This window comes from Equus quagga, chromosome 4, assembly GCF_021613505.1.
Source record: "Equus quagga isolate Etosha38 chromosome 4, UCLA_HA_Equagga_1.0, whole genome shotgun sequence".
In the NCBI taxonomy this organism is placed as follows: domain Eukaryota; kingdom Metazoa; phylum Chordata; class Mammalia; order Perissodactyla; family Equidae; genus Equus; species Equus quagga.
In genome coordinates, this window is record NC_060270.1 from 43,294,626 (window position 1) to 43,303,902 (window position 9,277).

At 41.7% G+C, this 9,277-nt stretch overlaps 1 protein-coding gene across 3 annotated transcripts in view; it reads left to right on the top strand.

Annotated features, from left to right (window-relative positions):
* Positions 1-18: 18 nt before the first annotated feature.
* Positions 19-9,277, top strand: part of TBL1XR1 (TBL1X/Y related 1) — a 161,456-nt gene continuing 152,197 nt past the window's right edge. The window contains exon 1 of one of the 3 annotated variants that reach the window (XM_046658315.1): positions 19-426. The gene's annotated coding sequence lies outside the window, so the exon portion shown is untranslated. The remainder of the gene's footprint in view (positions 427-9,277) is intronic. The other 2 variants (XM_046658316.1, XM_046658314.1) reach the window with 2 other exon arrangements.

The window sequence follows — 9,277 nt, forward strand, 5'->3', positions numbered from 1 at the left end:
CATTTGTGCCTGGCTGGTCCCCATTCCTCTCTCCCCAGTGTTGAGTGTCTGAGCCGTTGGCTGCTCCGAACCGTTTGGCTCTTTCCCTTAGTAACAGCTTTTACCTTCTGCCTCAATTCCTCTCCCCGCTCGCGCCCTTCCCCCGCGCGCGCCTCCCCCCGCCGCCGGCCGCGTGCGCCCCCGCCCCTCCCCCGCGGCGGGAGCACCTCCGCTCGCCACCTGGGGACCCGCGCCGCGCTCCCCGCCCCCGCCCGCCCGCGCCCATCCCCCGCGCCCTCCGCTCGCCGGGGTTATAATTGCCTCTCACCCCCCGGAGGGGTTATTTTGGGGGTGGTTGGAGGCGGCGGCGGCGGCGGCGAGGAGGGGAATTTCCTTGTGCCTCCATTCCCGGGAGGGGGGAGCGGCGTCGGAGGCCACCGTTTCCAGGTAAGCGCTGGGGGCCGGACCCCGGGGTGGGGGCGGCCGCGGGCCGGGCGGGGGGCGCGGGCGGCGGCGGCCGGGGGCGCCGGGCCGCGGGGGGATGGGCGCCGGTGGAACCTGCATTTTTCAACTTGGCCCTTTGGGGAGCTGGGGCTTGGGTGGGGGAGGGGAAGGCAGGGAAGGCATTCGGGGCGCCCCATCCCCCCTTTTTCCTCGCTCAGGCTTCTTTGAAATGCTCACGTGCCTGCCCACCCCCTACCCTCTCCTGGTCTCGGGGGATCCTCACCCTTAGGATGTTGTGGTCCCCGAAAATGTGCACCTCGGCCTTCTCCCCCTCTTCCACCCTTCGTGCACTGACACCCCCTTTTGCTGTGTGTGTGGATGTGGGGGGAGGCTTTCAGGAAAGAATTTGCAGCAAATTGAATCAAGGAGCCATCATGAGGCCGACTCCTTTATAGCCTATTTTTAGCAGAACAGAGGGATCTGTTCGGTGCATGTTCTTCTGTGAAACCTCAGGCAGCGATGGACATCGGCTCCCCTCCCCGGGCGCGTCCCCGGCCCGGGCGCGGCGACCCCGGTCGGCGTGCAGGGGGCCGCGGGCGGCTGTTGGGGCCGCGCGGCCGGGCGGGGGCGCCGGCGGGGGAGGGGCGCGCGGCCGCGGGGCCGCACTCCCGGACGTGTTTATTTCCAACTTAGCGCTTTTTGCCGTCTTAAGGAGGTATCTGATAGAGCCTTTTTGAAGTTGGGTTCAGAAGTGTAGAATTGGCAAAGTTATTCCCAGCTTCCTGGTAAGTTTTGGGTGGCACAGAGTCACATTATTTTCTGACAGTGTAAAGGCCACGTTGTGAAGGGTGGCTTCTTCGTAACTTCCTCTTTGCAACCCATATCAGCTTTTGAACAGAAGCAGAGTTTTATTCCAGTGAAATTATTAATCTTAAATGGCAGCTCGAGGGAAGCCATGCGTGTGTTAACATGTTCAGTATTTTGGGAAGTTCCTAATTTGCTGAAACAGGCTTCACTTTGCAGTGGCAACCGAGATTAAATTTAGGTTGTGAAAATGGTGTGCTTCATGTAAAATTTGGGTTGTGATGGCTCTTAAAAAATGGTTCTGTTAGGTTATCTCAACATTCTCTAAAATAATTTGGTGATTATAAATGACAAGCATTGGAACCTAGTTATAACCCAGATTTTCTCAGTCTCTGGAGTTTACATAAAACCTTAGACTGTGCAGGCACCAAGGTGAAGAGTTTTAGTACCTATGTGATTTACAGTTGACTTGGGGGAAGTTTACTATTGGCTTTTTTGTTTTCCAAACAAGGACCTTATGCTAATATAAACAAGCTTGTTAATTAAATATGGTGGGTGAAATGATGGGTTATTTTTAGTCTAACTGGTTTATTTTCCCATCCCCCGTCCCCCATATAAATAATCATCTTCCTCCCTCTTTTTTCCTAAAGACTCCTTTATCAGGTTGGGTAGTATAATGCCCTCGTGGTGTTTTCATCGACTAAACAAATTGTAATAAATATCCTGGTTACCCATTGAAGATACAGTGAGTGACTTTTTGGCTTTCCCAGTGTGGCTCATTTTCATTTTTGTTAAATGAGACGTGTGCTACGTTGGTGTATTTTAGTAATTCTGGCTTCCTGGGACTGTATGTTCTCACCATTTTAATAAGTTTATAGTCTGGGGAAATAGGGCAGCTTTGTCTCCATGAAAACGGTGTGTATGTTGGGTTGTATCATGGGAGTTCATGGCAAGCAGCCTTCGGAAGTTATCATTGAGGGTTCTAGAAATAGTTAGCATTTACGTGTGGAGGAGGGGCAGCAGAAAGAAAATACGCCTCAGAGTGGTTAGGCATGTGATGCGTGGTTATACTTTTTGCCCTTAAATTGAGGTTTTCCTGCTTGTTTGGAATGTGATTTTTTTTTTCCATTTCTGCCATCATGCTCTGTGTGATGTATGTAATCACACTCATTAAATCCATGAATAACTACTATTTTTTTTGTTACTTGAACTGTTAGACCTATAGGGTGGAACACTAAACTGTATGGGAGATGAAGACAGTATGTACATGGGAAAAGTTTTTCTTACTGTTAAGGAACTTAGATAAGGGACTCGTTAATGGCTTAAAAATTGCCAAGCTCACCATCAGTTCATAAGATGTTTTTCTTCCAAAATATACCAGTTTTGGTTATTAATAGGGGAGACACCGTGGTCAGGGAAGTGGCCTCTTGTGGAGGTTGTAATTTTTGCATTGGTTGCTTCAAGGAAGTGTTAAACATTGTGATAACTTTTTACATGTGTCCAGGAATCTTTTTGTTACTTGTGTTCTCAACATCTAATTAAGGTTTATCATGATACAAGAGAACAAAAAGTAACTGCTTCCTGTGTGCTGGGAGGCTTTGTAGCTAATACGCAGAAAGGGCAGAAGCTTAATATAAACATAGGGGTTACTGATCAAAAGAGATCTGACTAATGGACCTTTTGAATGACAACCTGTTGAATAAATACATCTGTTCGTATGTAGCAATGAAGTATATCTACGACCTGGTCAAATGAGTAACTGACAAAGGAATCTTTCTGCAATTTACTAGGGAGGTGTTACTACAAAGGATTTCTGACTTGACACATTTTAATGAAGTTAGTAGAAAGTTTTTGGGATTGTTCAATTTCTGTTTTATTTATATAAAAAGAATTGAGAGGAATGCGGATGGTAGTAAGTCAGTGGAGATGGCAGAAATATTGGCATGGTCTGGGACTTTGTATTTTTCTAGTACATGTGAATTTGACTCACTTCACTAGTAACATTTACAGTGTAAGTCACTGAAATGCAAAAAAAGGAAATCAGCTAACATCAAGACATTTATACATCACCCAAGGACTAGGACTGCAGGTCTGTTTAGTAAAGAGTTGATAAGATTGTGGTCCGGTCTGGAGAGCACCATGGTGGTGTCTCCTGGTCTGTCAACAACAGAAACTTGAATTAAAAAAAAAAAAGGCTGTGTGAGAGAACTGATGCTGGAGAAGTTTGCTGTCCACCGTGCCTGGGATTGGACTCTGGAAGAGTATATTTAATTGCCCTGTTACCAAGAGCCAGAGGCAAGGGGCTCTGCCTTCCCTGTGTTCTAGGAAAGGTATGAGGTGTTTCTACGTCATTTATTCTTCAGGCTGATCCTATAAGGTGTGGGTAGTGTTGAGCTCTTTTTGTGGATATGAAACAGAGAGGTGCAGAGAAGTTAATTCACTTGGCCAAAGCCACAAAATGATCAAATGATGCACTAGGATTCAAACCTAGGTGTGTCTGAGCCATAGTCCATGTTCTTTCTAGATGACTAGCCGTGCCAAATTTTTCCAGCTGCTCTGTCACTCTTGTCTGTAGATATCCTCGCAAAAACTAGTGTTTTTAATCAAGTTTGTAATTCCATCATTGGGCATCTCTACTAACTGGGTCAAGTGATTGCACGGATAAATGAAATTCATAGTACTCAAAACATCATTGTGCTGAACTCTCTAGAACTGTTTAATAAGATGCAATCTTCTTGTTAACTGCTGTTATTTCCTACCTTAAGATTGGCACTGGTGGAGCAGCCGCTCCAATGCTGCCAGCAGAAATAAGAAAATGTGGTTCCATGCCTGCAATTAAGAAGGAAAAGCAAATAAGATTATGCCTACCTATCCTCAGAGTACATATTCTTGAAAACTTGTACAAGAAAAATCATCTAAGTCTTTTTGTGTAGCATAGTGATTCCATCAAGGGGTCCTTGAGATCAGCTCCCGGGGTTCACACTTGCTCCATCTCTTACTATAGCTATGTAACCTTGGGGGAGTAACTCCGTGTGTGTCTCAGTTTCCTCTTCTGTGTACTGCGGATAGACAGCTTCGTAGAGTTGAGAAGACAGAGACAATTGTATGCATAAGGTGCTGAGAACTCTACTTGACATACAGCATCATGGAAATGTAAATGATGGGTTTGGATTGAAGTTTGCTTCTTTGTATTACGTTTTATTTGCTTGTTATTTATTTTAGTGGGGGCATAATGTTACAGAAAGCATTTAGCAGTTTTATTTCCTGAGTTTCTGGGCAAAATATTTGAAATAACTTAGCTGAATTTATGTACTCTTGAAGTTGTGCTTTGAGACTTATCTTGGAGAATTAGATTGGACTTTAACGCTAGGTAGGAACAATATCAAGTTACCTGGTTGGCGTAGTACAGTGATGAGCCTTTTGCATGCCTTATTGCTGTTCTTCTGTCTCTTGAGTTTGGACTTTTAAAATCAACTTGCACTATTTGGAACATTTTCCTACTCTTTTTAAATAAAAAGGAAATTTTGTTTTTTAAGGCTAGAGCTGGCACTACCTAGGTCTGCTTTTTAGATTGGAGTGATAACTTCAAGTGGGTTGTTGTTTTCTCCAGCCTTGACCTTTCATCTGTGTTCTTGTTCCATATTTTCAGCTGTCAAGACAGTTCTACTTGGAAGTTCTGTTCTTCTGAAATATCTGTGAGCCTTGTCTTATTTTCACTTCCCAGTTTTTTGCCATTCTTAATTCAGCAGTAATGTGAACTACTAATAGAATTCTGTGTGTCAGGGTGACACACAGGTGCTTTGACAGGTACTTGTGGCAGTATGAGCGGCTGATGTCCTGATTTCTACAACAAGGAAACCAACTACTTTACTCAGGTCATAAGTGGTGCACAGAAGGATTTAGGCCCAGGGTGTCTGTCTTCGAAGCCAGTGTTCTGAACTAGCAGTCTAATGTCTTCTTGGTGAATAAATGCAAGAATGAATGAATGGTTTTAGGTTTGGGGTATTGCATTAATTTTGTAGTGGGTTGCCCTGAGCAGCCTTTCTTCTCCATCCTGTCTTCTGTAACTACTGACAGTGTAATTTATTTAAAATGCTGGTTTCATCATGTCGGTTCCCCTGCTGGAGAACCCATAATGGCTTCCCTTTGCCAACTGGATAGAGTTCATGTGCTTCAGTCTGGCTTTTAAGGCCCCATTCTACCTCTTCAGCTTTATTTCCCGCTCTTCCCCAGCTGGGCTTCTTGCCTGCCTATTGCATACTGCAGTTTTGCCATACTCATTACTCCTCTGCGTTTGCGCATGCTGTTCCTTCCCTTTGTCCTTTTTATAGCCTCATTTCAGTCCCACTTCTTCCATGAAGCATTTTCTGGCCATCCTGACTCAGGATATTGCTTCCCTGAGATTCCATTGTATTTAATGAGTACCACAAACTCCATAATTATTCATTGTTTTGTGGGTATGTGTCATATTGCCCCCAATACGTGTTCCATTTCTTGCAGGAAAGGATCTTTTTCCTTAATAGTATTTAGCAGAATTCTTGATGTTTGTATCATACCATCTTCATGTTAAAATGGATTGTTTCTACAGGGGCCCACGTTAAAATAAGAGCAGTGACAGTCCTGTTCCAGTGTTGTTGATGTAGCAGAAGCTTCTTTTGAATTAGGTCTTCAAGATTTGGGCGTACTATCGGAACAGTTAACTGTTAGTTGGAATTTTAATGCTGCCAGTGTTGACAAGGAAGAAAAAAAAAAACCTAGTCAAAACTTAGTGTGAAATGAAAATGGATGATACCTCTGTCCTCTTAATCCTGAACATAGTCCAGTATTGGTGAGAAACCTAGTCGAGTTGGGAGCTATGTCACACTAAGTTGGCTTTATTTGGTTACATTTGTGCCAGTTATAATGAAACTTAAGATTTTGGACTTTATCTTTTAGATTTCTTAGGCTTTTTTGCTCATTATTTCTCGCTGGTATGCCTAAATAAGGATTGTGTTTTGAGCGCTCAGGATGTGTGCGGGCATTCTGACCACACTGGGGGCTCATTTGAGCCATTGCTGTGAATAGATCAGCATTCAGTGTAGGATGTATCTGTTATCTGGGTAAGTGGGTTTAATCTGCCAGAGGAATGTCATCATAGCCATCTCCCTTCAGTACGTTTTTATGGTAAGGCTGCGACATATTAGTTCTAAACAACCTGGTTAATTCTAAAGGCAACTAATTTGGTATTATATTCTTTTGAAATTTTTAATACGTAGAATTTTAAAACATAACCTTTTCAGTATGATTTTATTCGCATCAAGCAAAATGATTTGATGTTACCCTGCTTTCTGAGAGCTTAGATTCTTAGCTCAGAATTAATACAGTCAAACTGTAGGGATCATGCTGAAAATGAACAATGAAATTTCAGTAAACATAAAAACAGTCTCCAGATTAAGGAAAAGATAGATGTGAGATGAGTAGTTTGAGGAATGGATGAGGAAGAATAGGTATGGAGTGGTTAAACCAGGAAGTTTGCCACCTGTTTTCCTCTTTAGCTGTTCAAAGTTTCTTTCAGAAGGGGCTATGGGGAGCAAGGATCAGAGATAGTCCAGTATCTTAACAGAATAGTTCTTCTTTATATGAAGTTGTACTCTGGACTCTCAATCTTTTTTTTAAAAGAATCTTTAAAGTTTTAATTACCTTAAAACAAAAACAGTGAAGAATTTTTACTTTTTAGGAACTAGATATCAGTCTCCTTCTTAATATTTTCTTCATTTTGTCCAAGATCAGAGGTGGTATCAGTGTTTTTCTTTCTTTCCTACCCTTTTCTTTTCTTTTTTTGTGCGTTGTGTCCTTTTCAGCATGCTCTGATAGGGCGGTGTAATGAGGCGGTCACTGACTCCGTTGTTAAGTGGATGTTTGTGTTTTTTTCCTCACTGCCTATCTTCTTGAATGGTGGGTGGCATTTGAACATGGATACAGTATTATGCAAATAAATTTCTATCAGTTTTTGCAAAGCCGTAGTTACGTGGGTAAATTATTTAGTTTCTAGAAATATATATTAAGAGGATCAGATGAAATATTACCTAAAGTTTGCTCATTCATTCAACCAATACTTATAGTCAATTCCTGTGTTAAAATTCTGAGATTCTATCATTTAATTTTATGTGATTTTTTTTTTTGAGGGAAATCTACGTGGAAAATTTGCTTAAGTTAGAGTATTTAAATACTAAAAATCTACAGCCTTATAGGGAATAATAGAAAGTACTTGACATTAGCCTAAGCAAACACCTTGTCAGAGAAGTTACAGCCATAGCATATTTTTGGTGGTTGCCTTCAACTGCTAATAGAACACAGCTTATGGGTTAGGAAGAGGTGTTTTATACTTTCCCCTTAATTTGAACAAGCTAATCGGGTAGAGCGTATACTAATTTTGTTCCATTTCTCTTTTGCGGCTATCAGATGTCATTAACTCACGGTATAAGGCAATTGGGTCATCTACTTTGAGTTTCTGAAATAAGGTAATAGGAATAGATAATGAATGAATTTCCTTAATATCTTTTTTCTTTTTCTGTATAAATGTCATTTTATGGGATAGAATTTATCATACATGTGTGTGAATTTTTAGATGCTATTTATAGCTGGAACAGTGTTCTTTGATTTTTTTTTAAATGTAATATGCTGTGTACTTAAAAATTTTCCCCTGCTAAAGTGATGGGTTTTCTCTAAATCACCTTTGTCTTCCTGGGTAAGTGGTGTACATTTGTGAGATCATAGACTGGGGTTAGGAATGCAGTCTCTTATAGTATCAGGAAATAGTTTCCTGTTCTTGTGCAAAAACTGACAGGTCCCCACAGGGATTACTTCTTTGACCTTGGACTTCCTTATGTCCTGCCAGTAGAGGTCACCAGTTTTAACACCTGGTGAGAGATGTTTTGTGTGAATTGTTCTTTTACAGATTTGTTTAGATTTGATGTTTATGACTTTTTTTGTTAGTATTTTTAGGATCTTCTCAAAGATGCATTTAAATGAAAAAACAAAGAATCAGAAGATCTTGTATAGTCTGCTTCTGTTTTAGCTTGAAAAGGGGGAGAGGAGTGGAAAGGAGGACACGCACACAGTGGAGTGTGTCTGAGTATGTGTGTGTATGTATGCTTGTTGTATATGCATAATGGGACTCCAGGAAGATGCGCAAGAGACTAGTAACAGTGGTGTTGGGGGGTGGGGAGATCATGTGGTCAGACGTGGGAGAAACTTATTTTCATGCATAACCTTTTGAACTATTTGAATGTTAGTATACCATTTCCGAAAAAGTAATGATTGTGAAAAATCAAGGTGTCCAGTTAAGAATTCTTAATCTTCCATTTCTTTCAATTTGGACAGTGAAGAGAGAAAACTATGTTGATTTCACCCATGCTTTTCAGTCAGTTCTTAAAGAGCTGGAACTGGGTACGTTTCTGCAAACACTTTATTTCTCAGATGTTTTGGCAGAATTAGAGCCACTGAATATGAAGAAAGTGTTGGTTCTGTTTCACGATCGGGTCATCAAACCAGTGGAAGTGTTTAGTGAGAGTGAACTGGTGATTTTTGAGTCCTATACAATGTTGATAATTAGAAATTAATTCACTGCAACCTTTAAAAGGAGATTCTGGTTGTACAGAGAAGTATGTAGGCGTCATCTGATTTCAAAGGTGTTGTTTTGCCTAGGGTGTGGAAATCGGGTGGAAATTGGGGTTCTCATAGTTTTCTAGTTGATTTTAATAATTAGGATAGTCTTTGGTATAGTGGGATTTGTGGAACTACAGATTCTGATGTTGTACAAATCCTACTATGACTTGTGAATTTAAATGTATGTATGATTGACTCCAAGGAGACAGATAAATTAGATTCTGATTCCGTTTTTGGTTGCAATTGGTGTCCCTTGTAATTGTGTCACTTGTAAATTGTTCGTTGGCTGTTTAGTTTACCAGTAAAGGGTCTTGCCTTCTAGTTGTCCTCATTGTTTTCAGCTTAAGCTGGAACAGCCTCAGAGAAAGGTATCCCCTCTTTCTGTGCATTTAATTCTGCCTCA